The following is a 16,399-nucleotide window of genomic DNA, read 5'->3' as shown; positions in this document are numbered from 1 at the left end:
CTTTTCCTCTGGGGGCTATGCATAATTTATCTATAACATGTGTAAGCTCCGTACTCATGATTAGAATTTTTTTTTTACAGTATCAAAGTAGCAATAATGTAAAAAGAGAATTCAATTCACAGTTAGCTCACAGGGAATTTAATCCTGGTTCTATCACTTCTGTGGCTTCAGCCAATTCTTTCAGCTTCTCTGGGCCTTTGTTAGATGTGGCACAACTGACATTTGCTACAACCTTATTACTATTTTGCTTATTGTATCTATGAGGTAATAGGGAGCCATTGAAAGTCCTCAAACAGAGGCCAATAGGTTTAAAGCATCTTTGAGAAAGCTGAACCTGGTAACTGCGTGTACTGCCTGGAGGAATGAGAAGCAGCGAGACCCACTAGAGGGTGGGCCGATGATTCAGGCTGGAGGGAGTAAGCCCTTCCCTGCCTCCTCGCCCAGCCAGGCTAGGTTAAGGTCCCCTGCAGTCTCTCAAAGCCCCTTGCAACTACGTGTTCAGTGTTCATTTTATCCACTAAACTTTACTTGGCATAAGGGCAAGAACCATACCTATCTCATTCATCACTGTACACCCAGAGCTGGACACAATTTCCAGTAAATATTTACTGAATAAATGAGGGATTTCAATAAAATAGAAGAATGTAGTTGAATTCAGTAGATATTAGTAGAGAATAAATGACGAGTCTTGGTATTTGACGATGGGAAAGATATACAGATAACTTTAAAGCCTTGAGCCTGAAAGGAAAATAATAACAAAGAAGTTGGAAGGGTGAGTATATTAATTTTCTATTGCTGTAAAACAAGTTACCACAACCTATTGGATTAAAGCAGTACACAATTTGTGTGCGTCTGGAGTGGGCACCACTTAATTGGGTCCTCTGCTCAGGGTCACACAGGCTACAGTCGAGGCGTCAGCGAGGGATATGTTCTCATCTGGAGCTTGGGTCCCCTTCCAAGCTCATTCAGATTGTTGGCAGAATTCAGCTTCTTGGGACTATAAGACTTGAGGCCCTCAGCTTTTAGAGGCTGTCCTCTCCCTAAGCAGTTCACAACAAGGTCACTTGCTTCTTCAAGGTCAACAGGAGAGTGTCTTTCTTGCTTTGAGTCTCTTTTTCAGGGAAGGCCTGTACCCTCTTCTAAAGGTCTCACTTGATTAGGTCAGGCCCACCTGGGATGATTTCCCTTTTGATTAACTCAAAGTCAACTGACTAGAAACTTTAATTACCTCTGCTCAATCTCTTCGCCTTTGCCATCTTCTGTTGGCCAGAAGGAAGTTACAGGCTCTACCTGCGTGGAAGGGGAGGGGATGACACAAAGGCATGGATACCAGGGGTCAGAAATCACAGGGAGCCAACTTAGAATTCTGCAGACCACAGTAAGTCAGCTCAATCCTTGTCCACTTTGAGTGTCAATGGGAGACAAGAAGCTAGTGATGGGTGAAAAGTCAAAGTGGTTTTAGCACAGTTGATACTATGAGAGAGGGTTTATTACCCAGAGAGGAAAGCGAAGGGACAAAGACTTTCTTGGTTTTTGGAAGATGTCTACTATTTAGGGAAGGAAAAAGATCTAGCCAAGTAGAGAAAGGTTGGCGGAATGTAGGAGAGGAATTCGTAGTGAACTGTCACAAAAGCAGGAAGGAATTTCAAGAGCAAGGTGATTCACAGAGTTGAAGGAACAGCACGTAAAGAGAATGTTGCTAAAGCCATTCATCTGATGACGCAGAGGTGACCTTAGAGAAAACTGCTGTGGTGGAGTGGTAACGTCAGAGTCGAGGTTGTAGGGAATTAATGGGGCCGGGGATGTTAACGTAACAGAAGAGGAGTGTTCAGTCCAGGCCTCTGAGAGCTCCCACATCAGTCAAAGGCAAGGCTGGGCCAGGAGCCTCTGCTTGTAGAAGAGAATGAGCTTTCCCAGGCCTTTTTCCATCTAGCTCTGCCTACATGGCCCTCAATTGACTTTCATTCCGGGATATGTGAGATACCACCACAGTTTCCATTTAGGCTGTTTTGGGGTTCTTCTTGGCAAGACAAAATGAGACTTTCAGGAGAAAACATGAGTAATCTACCCAGTTGGGGAAATCTGAGGTAGTGAGACTTTCTGCTCTCTGAATAATTAAAAATGGACTCTTCCATCTAGTTCTGTGAGTTGAATTTTTAATGATGGGTAAAAATCCTTGCTTGGTTTCTTTTTGGCCAGGCCTCATTTCTTTCAAGCCTGGAGCCCAGCTGCCCTAGCTGTTTTGCAGAAATCAAGTAGAATTCTGAGGAAATGAAACAGTAGGAAGCATTAAGCAATTTTTGGAGCCATGACAGATATTCTGAGACTCTTGAAATAACCAGCATTGAAAAGAAGTATCATTAATCAAATACAGTGTTGCCACATAAAAGCTGAATTTAATTCCAATGTAACAAAGCCATAATGAGAGCATTTCTCTTTATGGTGTTCTAGGATTGTGTCCCACCTTCTCTTCTTTCATTCAAAAGGTGAACCGGAAATAATTTTGTTTTTATTATGAGACCTACATAGCTAACTGGCTAACAGAAAGAGTATCATCTGATTCTATCAATATGGCAATAATGTTGTCCGACTTTCTTGTATCTCAATTTCATTATTAGTTACAAATATTTACTTCCTTTACAGAACAATTTGCATAAATATTTTCACCATCTTTTTTTTTTTTCCTTTTTGCTTTATCACTTATCCCATGTTAAAAATTCCTGGATATAAATACTATGCATAGAAAAATAGGATTAAAACCCGCAGCTCTCAGAGTTTATAATCATCTCTGCAGCCCGCAGTGTGTTCATCTAACATTTTAAATGGATTTTTCCATCATTCTAAACCAATAGGGTGAGTGCTATGCACATGGTTGTCAAGTGTATTTCATGGCTCACTGGGCTTTTCTGTCTTTAACTTTCCAATATATGTAATTTGATTAAAATTTTTGGCTGGTCAGGATAAGGAGAAATACAGGGAAATTGCTCTTAACGGAATCTCCAGTGAGCCTGGGGTTATAATTGAAGCAGAAATGAACATCTTTCTCTGTAAGAAGTGGAAGAAAGGCTTTGTTCCATCTGCACATTGGAGATCGGCTGTTACTGTAACCTAGACACCTAAGCCCACACCAGGTTCCGAATGTGCCATTTATAAACAGACATGCCAAGTTTCAAATGCCCTTTCTGAATGTTTGTATATGATTTTAAGCTTGTGATGCCAAAGTAAAATACGGTTTCCATTGTCCTGCCATCCCCCCATGGCGTGTGAGCTGCCTTTTTTCTCTGACATTGCTTGAATAGACGAAGCATAGTTTGACTTTGTTCAAAAAGAGGAATGTTTCTCGGCTCCACTGAAATGATTGCTAGGTATAAGCTGCCAGCTTCATTTTCCCCCCGCAGAAATGTGCATTTTTCCCTATTATAAAATGTACTCATAATAGAAATGAGACAGTTCCCGGGAGTGTGGTTATCCAAAGGTAATCTCAGCCCAATCTGATTAGAGGCAAGTGGCTCCTGCCTCCGAATGCTCCAGGGTATGATTATTTTATGATAACCATACTCTGTATCATGTCTTATTGATTAACTAATAAAGTGTCAGCATTGCTGTTTAGAAGAAAAGCTGAGAAACCAGGTGGGATTCTGGTTCTAGAAAGGAAGTGATTCTTTCAAAAGGCGCAAACTACCTCTTTTGTGCCAACTTTTAACAATTTCAGGTGGAGTGGGGAAGGTCGTCAGGGACCTATTTTATTATCTCTTTGGTGATAAGAGCATTTGTTTGTTAAATCTGATGCATTTATTTACATTTAAATGTACCCTAAATTGTTACCTCTCTCTGTTGTGAGAGCCAAATGTGAGAGAAGAATGACAATCCTTTGGAGAATGCTGTATCTCACTGCACAGGTCGAGGGAAAAAATATAGATAGAACCTGAAAAATACAGCAACCAGCTTGCCTATGGAAGCCATATGCTGGTAATATCACCTAGCATTGGAGTGAGAAGAGCATATGACTAGCAGGCGAGTATTTTGCACCTAGAATAGCTCTTGGACTATCACTAGAAATGTGTCCTCTTGGCACATAGTCTAGTCCAACATTCATGCACCCACACCAGCCTTATCTCTCCCAAAGGCTATGACTACACATCTATAAAAAAGGTGGGACGAGGGAATAGGAGAAATTACGTTAGGTGATTCAATTTAACAACCTATTTTCTCGTAATTCCTTTATGTTTTCATAGTAAATATAAGTTTATGGCCTAAATTACCAAATCATTGCCTCAGTATTCCATTTCCTCTTACTATGTAGACACAGCTAATATATTCAAATTGAAAAATGTTCCACAAGTAATAGTGTCCAGTTCTAGTTCTTGGTGATGTATCTTTTTAATCAAATTTAACTCTCTGAGAAGTATAATCTAGTCACTTCTGTAATCATTGGTCAAGAGTCACTGGGTGCTGGAGTCGGGAGATCTCTCTCACTCCTCAGTCCATCTCCTTGGCTATACATTATTGATGTAGTCTGAACAGAATAACGCTTTGAAAAGATATACATAGGGTTAGCTTAATTTATACATGTCTGCTTTAAGTATCCCGCTATTCACAGAGCCAGTGGTATTTTTATCTTCAAAATCCAAATCTGTTAGAATGGAATTTCTGTTAGTTCCCCAAAGAACATTTCATGAGAACCTCTATCTTTAAGATCTAACTTTAGTATTTGCCACAGAACCCATCTGAACTGTTTTCAAAAGGACCTTAACGCTGATCAAACTGATCATTTAATGCACATCTTCCCATTAGCCTCATGCTGTTTCCCTCCCCTTTAAAAACAGGGTTTTACTGCTCATCTCTTTTTTCTCCTGTGATAGCACTTTTTTTCTTTCTTTTCTTCTTCTTCTTCTTTTTTTTTTTGCTGAGGAAGATTGGCCCCGAGCTAACATCTGTGCCAATCTCTCCTCTATTTTATATGTGTGTTGCCTCCACAGCATGGCTTAATGAGTGGTGTAGGTCTGCGTCTGGGGTTTTGAACTCATGAACCCAGGCTGCTGAAGGGGAGTGTGCTGAACTTTACCCACTATGCCACCGGGCTGGCCCCAGAACTTTTTTTTTCATCAAACCTTTTGTTTGTTTCTGCTGGGTAGACACACTCCTTCTAAATTATCTTCAACAATCTTGCTCAGCAGGATATGAAGACTCTGCCCTCCAGGTTCTCAAAATTAGGGGAACATGGAACCCCTATGTTCCATGCTGGCATTTATCCTAAGAAGAGTTGTCCAAGAAGAGCACCCCCACTTTGGCCCCTGGAGGGTGGAGAGCCGGCCACTCCGTTGGTTCCGATCTTCTCAGACATGAGTGGATCCCGTGATGGTCGCGCCGCTCAACATGGATGGGGGATGGTTGACGTCCTCATGTTTTACTCTCCTGCTTGCACTTACTCAAGGCATTTTGTTTTGTGCTGTTTTACAATAAGGAGTGGAAATAATTTAGAATATGAAAACATGTAAGAGGCTGTGTCCTCCTGTCTTCTTATCCTCTCCTGTCTGTGGCTCTGGCTCTTCCTTTTGGCTGTGTAGTTCAGTAATTCCCATTAAGTCAGCATGGCTAAGTTAGGCTGTAGTGACAAACACCTGTAAAGCTGTAGTGTCTTAAAATGACAAAGGTTTATCTTTCACTCTACAAGGGAAATCATGGGTCAGCAAGATATGCTCTGCCCCGTGTAACCTCACTCTGAGACCCAGGCTGTCAGGAGCACTGCTGTGCATTAGAGCAGAGGGAACAGTGCTCTCGCGAGTCCTGCATCAGTCAAGTGCCCCGTCCCAGAAGGGATGCGCACTGACCAAGGAGATGCTCGTGGTCCATCCAACAAGGACTGCACCAGGGAGAACAGACAGTACGGAGCTGCCGGGTCTGGAGTGAGGGAGAGTGGAACCCCTGGGTGAAGGGCAGGAATGACTGTCACGTGCCCTCTCTCAAAACACTAGAACCACCTTTTCCTGTTCATGAAGGAGCTCCTTTGCTTCTTCTCCCATGTTACCTAATAAATCGCACCACACCTCAAAACCGCAGATTGCGCATATTGTCATAAAATTTTAAGCCTCAAGGGTATATTTATTAGTTTCCTATCGCTGTATAAAAAATTACCACAGACTTAGTGGCTTAAAACAACATTTATTTTTTATCCCGTAGTTTCCATGGATCAGAAGTCTGGGTATGGGTTAGCTGGGTGTTCTGCTCAGGGTCTCGTCAGGCTGAAATCAACGTGTTAGCAAGGGCTCAGTTCCATCTGAGGCTTAGCTTCCTCTTCCAACCTCACTGGTTGTTGGCATAATTCAGTTCCATGCGGTTGTTGGAGTGAAGTCCCCAACTTCTTGCTGGCTGTTGGTCAGGGACCACTCTCAGTTCCTAGAGGTCGACATCAGGTCCTTGCCGTAGAGACCTCTCCAAGCAGTTCACAATGTGGTTGTTTGCTTCTTCAAGGTCAGCAGGAGAAATCTCTCACTTCGAATCTCTCTGATCTCTTGTAAGAGCTCCTCTGATTAGGTCAGGCCCACCCAGGATAATCTCTCTTTTGATTAACTCAAAGTCAACTAATTAGGGATCTTAATTACATCGGTAAATCCCTTTGCCATATAACATAACACAATCACAGGAGTGATATACCATTATATTCACAGGTTGCTCTCACACTCAAGGGGAGGGGATTGCACAGCGTGTGGACACAGGGAGCAAGAATCTTGGGAGCCATCTTAGAATTCTGCCAACACAGAGACACAGAGGGGCCACATCTGTGCAATTGGAAGCCAGTCTTGAAAGCTGATAGTGTTTGGGACCATGTAAATAGCTTCACAGAGAAGTTTGTTGGATTGTTCAATGAATCAACATCTAAAAGGAGAGAGGGAGGGAGGGAAGAGAGAAGGAAGAAGGGATGGAAGAAAACTGACGTGAAATGAATTCAAGCAGAGAGGGCCAAAGGCAGTGAGGGAGCCACGTGTGAATCAGATCAGCCGCCCAAATGCTACATGTCCAGTTTATCCCCAGGTGTCACACCGTCTCTTCAGTGCAGACAGAGTGGCATCCTTAGGTGCCCCTTGATGGTGTGTCTCACTGCATCTCCTTTTTGATGTAGCATCTCTTTTTAAGGCTTACTTTACAGAAACTTGATGCATGATTCTTTTCTAGAGGGAGGAACTCTGGTTGCTCTGCTTCTTGCTCAGCTGCCTAATACGGCCCGTTATTCTGTAACATGAGCAGTATTGCCCAGAAGTTATTTCCCTTTTATTTTTGCCTACAGAGTGGAAAATTAAGGTTGAAATACAACTTTATTTTTGCTTTTCCCAGAAGAGGTGACAGTGTAGTTTCTCCTGCCTGTCTTTTGACAAGCAGTGAAATATTATTTTGGCTACAATGGTTGACTCCTTCCTTCATCCTATTTTGGCAAAAGTTTTATGTAGAGAGCCCCCTGCTCTTGTTTAGGCCCCAGAGGCCCATCCCCAGGTCTCACAGGATGGAGGGAGATTCCCCTCCCAGAGCGTCTGTCTGTGACCTGGTTTTTCTCTGGCCATCATGAGCAGATACACCCTTGCATACCTTTCTGTTTCTGATTGCTGAGGCTTAGGCCCAATCTCTCTGTAAGATTTCTGCTCAGGGAGTACCACTTTTCTGTACTGAAGAAATGAAGAAGCTCTAACAAAGACTTGTGCATTGATGGTTTTGATTTCTCTTTGGTCTTATGAACTCACTAGTAAAATCATTGACCAAGGGAGACTGTACATTTTAAGAGACTGTCTTTCGCTTTTATTATTTCGTCTCCTGTTGGCCTTTTAAAATCCATTCCAATGTGTTGAAGAATTTAAATAATTTTAATAATGAAGAACTACTAAGATTATCTGTTGGGTCCACTTTTATAGTTCTTTCCTTCTGTTTACATTTAACATCATTTTGTGGATCAGTACGTAAGATGAACTATTTGATGGGGAAGGTGTTATTTTTTCCAGCTAAGGAACCTTTAAAGAATCTATAGGGTCCTGATGCATCCATTCAACATTCATTCAATAAATTCTTGAGGGGGTACTATGAGCATAGCACTGGCCTGGGCATTTGAGACATAGAAGGAAGACCTGGGCTGCCCGCAAGGAGAATGGCTGGGGGAAAGAGCAGCAGTTTAGAATCAGACAAACCTGAGTTTGAATCCTTGTTCTGCTACTTGCTGGGTATAAACCTTATGTATATTATATATTTCTCTAAATCTCCATTTCTTGTCTGTAGAATGGGTGTAATGAACTCTATCTCCTTAGATTGTGAATATTCAAAGACAATAGTCACATAAAAAAAATTACATCGTGACCAAGTTGGCATTATCCAAGGACTGGATGAGTCGTTAAATATAAAAAATACATAAATATAACCCACCCGTTAACTGATTATTAAAGAAAAACCATGTGATCATCTCAGCAGATACAGAAAAGGTATTTGAAAAACTTCAGTATCTAATCATGATAAAAACTCTTAGCCAACTTTTAGGAACTTCCTTTACTTAATAAAGAGTACATACCAAAAACCTGGAGTAAATATCTTTAATAATAATAAAAGGTTAAAAGCATTCCACTTAAAATCAGTCATAAGAGAATAGTAGTCATCTATCACCACTTCTATAGTCAACACATTATACTGGAGTTACTAACCAACGCAGCAAGACGTGAAAAAGAAAGAAAAGCATAAGGATTGAAAACCAGGAAATATGACTGATAATGTTTGTGGGGAATATGGCCACCTTCAAGAGAATCCAAAGCAACCCATGTACAAGATATTGGGGTTAATAAGAGAATTTTTCAGGCTGGCTTGATAATATGCTCAATATATTAAAACCAATTTTATTTGTATACCCTAACAACAAACAGTTGGACAATGTATTTTAAAAGATTTTCTTTATAAAGTCTTTAGAAATTAACAGAGGACTTCCCAGGCTGGTATGGAAAACACTGTGAAACTTGTTTGAGGTCCTAACCCAGTTAAAATTCCGTGGTCAGTAGCTATAATCACTAAGAATTATGTGCATGTCCTCAACTCCATTGCATTTTCATTGCTTTGACATGCTGGTTTGCCTAACCAAACCATCATAGTTACACCCAATGCTCCCTCTACCCTGTACTCACATCTGCACAACTGAATGTGGCTGGAATAGAATAACGAAATCGTGCTGCCTGGTTTCCCTTTAAATTCAGGATTGCTAATTTCAGCTGGGCCTCACTGCTGTCTTGAAGTTCTGCTAAATTTCTTTGGTCTGTTCTTGCTCCCCTTCTTCTAGACTAATGTTCCCCAAATGGATATATGAGCATAGAACTCCCATATAATCCAGGAACCCCACTCCTGGATATAAACTCAAAAGAAGTAAAAGCAGAGACTGAACAGTTATTTGTACACCAATGTTTGGAGCAGCATCATTCACAATTGCCAGAAAGTAGAAACAACCTAAGCGTCCACTGATGGATGAATGGATGAACAGAATGCGGTATGTATGCACAACGGAATGTTATTTTGTTTTCGAAAGGAGTGAAATTCTGACACGTTCTACAACATACATGAACCTTGAAGACATTATGCCAAGTGAAATAAGCCAGTCACAAAAGGACAAATATTGTATAATTCCACTTAAATGAGGTACCTAGAGTAGTGACATTCATAGACAGAAAGTAAAATCGTGGTTGCCAGGAGCTGAGGGGAGGGAGAATGGGAAGTTGCTGTTTGATAGGCACAGAGTTTCAGTTTGGGACAATGAAAAAGTTCTGGAAATGGATAGTGGAGATGGTTGCACAACAATGTAAATATGCTCAATTTCACTGATTGTACACTTAAAAATGGTTATAATGATTTTTTTTTTTTTTTTTTTTGCTGAGGAAGATTCGCCCTGAGCTAACATCTGTGCCAGTCTTCCTCTGTTTTGTGTGTGGGTAGCCACCACAGCATAGCCACCAGTAAGGTCTGTGTCCAGGAAATGAATCCTGGCCCCTGAAGCAGAGTGTACCGAACTCAACCAGCAGGCCACAGGGCCAGCCCTGTAAAGATAAATTTTATGTTATGTATATTTGACCACAACTTTAAAAAATGGGCACATGAAGACATCTTAAGAGACACATGATCAAGGGAGTCACTTTGCAGATATGCTGTTTCCCAAAATTAATTTTCCTGAGAATGTCTGGGATTCAGGGGCCTCCTTTCACATTTACCCTTCTCTTCTTCATGAAAAAAACCTTTTTTTTAATCATGCACCTCATCTATTATGAATCTTATGTTGGTGCATGGCCCCAATGCAAAAGAAACCAGATAAAGAAATAATTTGAAATGTTATATATGTTGAGAAAATGAATGACTCGTTATTGGGTAATATATATCATTACAGCTGAATTATTTTCCGGTTCTTCACTTTTAATTAAACTGAACAAGGACTAATTGAGTTGTCAGTTGATAGGTCATTAAAAATAATTTTTGATAATATAAAATATTTATAAAAATAATTTCAATCATAATCTTTGTGATTTTGATAACAGAAGTTTCAAAAATTCCGCAACTTCGCTTTAACAAAACTCCTCTTCCCAACTAGTTACATAAGTGAATGTATATCCTTTGCAAGGATTTAAATTTATGATGAGAAATTTTAGATGTCACTTTAAAATGTATGAGGAGATATCATTTTTCGAAATTATTTTAGGAGGTATGCAAGCAAAATATTTGATCATTACGAAGTTAGTTGACTACTTGATATTTTTTCCTCTCTGCAAAGTACCAGCTTCCCCCAGATTCTATCAGCTGATATGACCCTGCTTTCTACTGCACTGAGAAAACCAAAGCAATCAAAAGAGGGCCTCTGGGACCATCCACCGCCTCCTCACCCCCCTGGCATCTGCACCCACACACAGCACCATCCCTTCTCTTCCTAAGGAGGAAGTGCCCAAGGTTTTAATTAAACCCAAGCCTCTCTTTATGCACCAGGGCCCATCCTTTCTTGTCGGTTGAGGGCGTTGCTCCAACAAGTCACCTCTCTCCTGCATCATCCATTGTTTCCCCTTTGTACTGGATCATTCCTGCTAATATACAGACATGCTATTATTTCCTCTTATCTTAAAAACCTATCTTGATCCACTTTCCCTTCCAGCAACCACTAATTCCCCTCAACCCCTTTATATACAATTTTATAATTCATAGCAAAATTCTTTCAAAGAGTTATCTGTTCTTAACTCTTTGACTTCTCTCTTGCCATTCTCTTTTAGACTCGCTTCAGTGAGGTCCCCTTCCCATTCCCATTGCTCTTGTCAAAGCCACCAGTGGCCTCTGCTTTGCCATGTCCAGTGGGCAGTTCTCAGGCCTTATCTTACTGGACCAGCAGCAGCCTGTGACACTCTTCCCTTGAGGAACCTCCTTTACTTGACTTCTAAGACCCCATACTCTCCTGAGGTGCTTTTCTGGCACCCTTCTCAGTCCCCTTTGCTGATTCCTCCTAATCTGTCTAGCTTCTGAGAATTAGAATGTTCCAGAGCTCAGTCCTTGGGCCTCTTCTCTTTTCTGTCTACGTGCATTCCCTAGTTGTCTCATTCAATCTCATAGCTTTAAATACCATCTTACCTGCTTGCTGCAGTATCTTTCCTTTCCATCCAGATGTGTTCTCCATCTTTCTCCATCCTGGTCTCTGCCTCAGGAGCTTGGCTTCTATGTACTTTATCAACAGGCCTCTATGCCTTCTGGCTTCAGGTTAGTTGTGACCAATAGTGAGCTGTGGCAGGATGTCAACGGGAGGGAGAAGGGTGACTTTGGGGTATTTATTCCGTCAGATCCTGTGTAAAGACTCTTAACCAAAGGTGACTCCTCTCAGGGACCCCTTCTCCACTCAGCTCCCTGCTTCCAAGCTCCTAGAACTCCGACCTCTCCTGCTCTCTTGCTACTTGGAACACTCAGGGCTCTCAGCTATTCCTTAAGCTTCCCTACATGCCCACCTCTAAAAGTAGTCCCTTTGTAAATAAACCCTCTTTAAATATTCCTAATTTGAGTATGCCATTATTTTCTGTTGGGGGCCTGACTGATACGGTGCAGATGACTTCCAGATTTATGACTTCATTTGGACTCTCCCTCCTGAACTCGTCTTCTACATCTAGCAGGCCGCAGAGCACCTCCTCTGGGCTGTCTGACAGGAATCTCAGACTTACCATGTCCAGTGTGGAGCTCCTGACATTCTCCCTCCAACCTACTCTTCCCCCATCCTGCCCCGTCTTGGTAAATGGCAGCGACATCCTTCCTGTTGCTCAGGAATATCTCTCGGTCTAATGGGTCCTTGCAACCTCTCCTAACCCACATCTGGTCCATCAGCAGATCCTCTTGGTGCTACTTTTCACTGGTCACTTCTCAGCACCCATTGCCACTACTCTGGTCTGTGCCACCATCACATCTTATCTGGATTCTTGCAGGAGCCTCATGGATGGCCTCCCTGCTGCCTTCCTTCCTGCTTCTAGTTCTCAACCCAGCAGCCAGGGCCATCCTATTACACGCAGTCAGATCACGTCCCTTCTCTGCTCATCAGCCCAGCCTCACTCTGACCTACGTGAATGGGTCCCTGTCACCTTTCTGACCTCGTGTCCTACAACTCCTGCCTCTGTTGCCTCCACTCCAGCCATCCTGGACTCCTCGGCGAGCTTGGAACAGGCCAGATAAAGCTGCCTAAACCCACCATCCCTCTGCCTGAGATGCTCTTCCACTGGACAGCATGTGGCTGGGTTCCTCACTTCCTTCTGACCTTTCGCTTACTTATTACTTATTTGTTTATTTTACTTATTTATTATTTCACTTATTTCTTTTGCTTGTTGTCTTCTCCCTAGCAGAATGTATGTTCCACGAGGGCGGAGATTTTTGCTCTTGGAGTAGTGTCTGGCACAGAGCAGTGAATTTTGAGCTAATGAAAGCATTAAAAAAGACCCAAATAAATGGAGATACACTGTTTTAATGGATAGAAAAACTCAATATTATGAAGATGTCAATTCTCCTCAAATTGATCTGTAAATTCAGTGTAATTCCAATAAAAATGCCAACAGACTTTTTTGAAGAACTTGACAAATCGATTCTAAATGTATATTGATAAGCACAACCTAAGAATAGCTAAACATTCTTGAAGACGAGTGGGGAATTTGCCTTTCCAGGTATCAACACTTTTTCATAAAGTTATGTAATTCAGGTAAGGTGGTATTGGTTCAGGACCAAACAAATGTCAATAGACCAAAATAGAAAAGCCAGAAGCAGACTTATGCATATGGAAACGTAAAATATGACAGAGGTAGCACTACAATCATTGGAGAAAGGAAGGACAATTCAATAAATTGTCCTGGGACAATTGGCATCCATACGAGAAAAAACTGAAATTGGATCCCTGTCTCATACCATACAGGTGAACTACACTTAAATTGGTATGGCAAACTTTAAGTAAACATTTTTAGCAGAAAATAGAAGATCATATCTTTATCACTTTTTTTAATAAAAAAGACCAAGAAAGTATAAACCATGAAGAAAATATTGATAAATCTGTCTACATAAAAATAAAGAACATTTGTTTATTGAGACGCTATAAAGAAACTGAAAATATGCATTACAAACTGGAAGAAGATATTTGAAATAAATATAACTGACAAATGGTTATTAGTCAGAATATATAAAGAATCCCTAAAAATCAATTTAAAAAATACAGACATCCCAAAATGAAAATGGGCAAAAGGCTTGAACAAGCTTTCACAGCAGAATCACAAATGACCAATATTCAGGACAATATGCTTAATCTCATTAGTAATCAGAAAATTTCAAGTTCAAATTTGCATTAGAAATCATTGGATTTTTTTTTAATTAAAAAGTGTCACAAAACAAAATGTGAGTGAGGATATGGAGCAAATGCAACCCTTACACGCTGCTGGTGGAAAGGTTCGCTGGTACCATCACAGGAAAACAATCTGTATTAGCTTCTAAATGTGAGCATTCACATGGGTACCAGGAGGCCTGGATCAGAATGTTTATAACAACATTGTTTATGATAACAAAAATCAAACAACTCCCCTCAAAGAAACACAATTTTAAGAGGCTAGAAAAAGCTCACATGTCGACTGACTGTATGAATAAATAAATTGTAGTGTATTCATACGATATAATGTTTTAGAATAAAGTGAATGAACCACAACGATCTTACTGGCCTGTGTTGATCCTTTCCTGGTAGGCCATGCAGCTCGGCTCCAGGACGGGCCAGCCAGTCCTTCCAGAAACAACGTGGACTTTCTGTACAGGCCCCTCTCCCTTCCCCTTAATCTTGGCTTCTGACTCATTCTGCTCCTGGGTTCACAATCCCTGGACCCCACCCCCAAGCAGGCTGTGTGTGTATGTGTCTGTGTGTGTGTGAGCATGTAGGAAAGGCAAAGGGAAGATTCAGGAACAGCATTAGGATTCTGATAGGAAGAGGAAGGAGGGAACGGGCACTGGGCAGGCAGCCACGGTCCGCTAGTGCTGGTTGACACCTCTTCCTACCAAGCTGCAGACTCCTTGAGGGGCCAGACCACTTCGTCATCATGTCTGCACTCGCCCAGCATGGTGTCTGACACATCTCAAGCATTCGAGAAATATTGAACGAAAGATTAGCCTAAGGAAGACCTAACTGGTCAGACCTAACTGAAACAGAAATCGGGTCAAGAGCCTCTGGCCAGAATTGACGCACTTACTGGGAAAGCCGGTATCTACAGATGAGGAAATGGGTAGATGACAAATTAGGAAGTAGAGGCATTTGAAGGACTCTTTTTGACTTGCAAAACAGAAGCTTACTGGTCAGGGGCACCGGCCTCCCCTGGGACAGCAAGGCTTCGAGGACACTGTGGCTTTTTGATCAAGTGTCCGGAAATGTTATGCAGTAACCCCACAGTGAGGTGGTGTCATCCTGATCTTAAAAGGAGCACTGCAGAAGCTTTCGTCCCCCAGTTGCCGGGTGTGGAACGTGGCTTACTATCCAACTGGAACAATATTTTTGGCAGCAGTGCCTTTCAGTAGCTTTTCTCAGCTTGTCCCCTGCACAAGCCAGTCACTTACTGGACGAGCCAGGCTAGCACCACTGTGCTTGGGCACCAGGCCCCTGCGCCCACCCACTTGCCCCTTGTTTTCCCAACTAATCCAATATTAATGTTTCATATCCCCCTGGTGATTCATTTACCACCCTTGTGTCTGAGGAGGGACAGAGAAACCCAAGATTTTCCTGACTTATGGTCAAAAACGCCAAGATCTGGGCAGTGTATTCAAGCATTCAGGACAAAAACTGGCCCTGGTTCTTGCCTCCACGCCAAGGTCGCCTCCTGCGGTTATGCACTTTGTGCTCTGCGCAGAGGCCCTGCCGAGGGGCCAGGGGGCTGAACCCAGACTGCACGCTGCCCACTCACTCTGAGATGAGGGTTGTAGCCTGCGTCTGTCTGGAGGAGGGGGCCCTTTCTTCTCATAGAGGCATCCACTGCTTGCCAAGCCAGGGGCTGCATCTGCCCAGAGCAGCACCTTTGTCTAATTGGCACAGAGGCCCGGCGTTCCCTCCCCATCCTATCCCAAGGACAGATCCAGAAGCCTGGGGCTGATTTGTGATTACTCCCTGGCCCAGCTCTTGCCCAGTCTGCTCTCTGCCTGTCCTCGGGCTTCTCACCTGGCTGATTCCTGGCTCATGGCTTAGCTCTGAACTTCCATTTGTCCCCAGGCTCCCGCCTGGTTGCTGACGCCGTCCCTGGATGCTGCTGGTCCTGGGCTTCAGCCCTGACTCTGGGCTTCAAAACATAAAGGCTTAGCCCTGACGGCAGCCTCCAATCTGGACAAGAGGGGATTGTTTTCCACAGGGTGGAGTGCTTCTGTGCAGCCCAATAAGAAATGTTTGAGCAGCCAGACTTGACCTACTGGGGTGTCCTGGACGTATTCCTGTTTACAGATGGCCTCTTGAACCCTTCTCTTCTAGCACCCCTCCCACCCCGTTCTTCTGGTCTGTGACCACAAAGTTCATTCCACTGTTGCCTCTCATCCCATGCATCTCCCTAGATTACAGATGATCTTTCTTGGCATTGTTCAGCAATGTGCTCAGACTCTCAATAACATCCTTCACAACTTGACCCAGCTCCCCAGATCCTCCCAAGCTTGCGTCTCCTCCAGGAGTCACCCCCATACACACACACATACACGCACAGAGCCTGCTTTGGGGATGGGGCCAGAGACTAGTTGGTCGCTGAAGCCATATGCAGGGTGAGTCAGAAGCCTGCCCTGAAAGTCCACATTGTTACTGGAAGAACTGGCTGTCCCATCCTGGAACTGAGCTGCATGGCCTGCTGGGATAGGAGCAACACAGGCAAATAGGACCAGAAAGAAAGCCAGGATT

The 16,399-nt window shown here is 42.7% G+C and overlaps 1 long non-coding RNA gene across 2 annotated transcripts; it reads right to left on the bottom strand.

Annotated features, from left to right (window-relative positions):
- Positions 1-6,144: 6,144 nt before the first annotated feature.
- Positions 6,145-15,831, bottom strand: LOC139046406 (uncharacterized). Of its 2 annotated transcripts, none has more exons than XR_011506463.1 (3): positions 15,683-15,831; positions 11,611-11,758; positions 6,145-6,876 (listed from the first exon to the last, which is right to left on the bottom strand). It is a non-coding gene; the product is annotated as an uncharacterized lncRNA (long non-coding RNA). The 2 variants fall into 2 exon arrangements; XR_011506462.1 differs by lacking the exon at positions 6,145-6,876 and adding an exon at positions 9,881-11,075 and having other exon boundaries at positions 15,683-15,809.
- Between the last annotated feature and the right edge of the window lie 568 nt (positions 15,832-16,399).

This window comes from Equus asinus, chromosome 10, assembly GCF_041296235.1.
Source record: "Equus asinus isolate D_3611 breed Donkey chromosome 10, EquAss-T2T_v2, whole genome shotgun sequence".
NCBI classification, from domain to species: Eukaryota; Metazoa; Chordata; class Mammalia; order Perissodactyla; family Equidae; genus Equus; species Equus asinus.
This window is presented reverse-complemented; position numbering and strand designations above follow the sequence as displayed.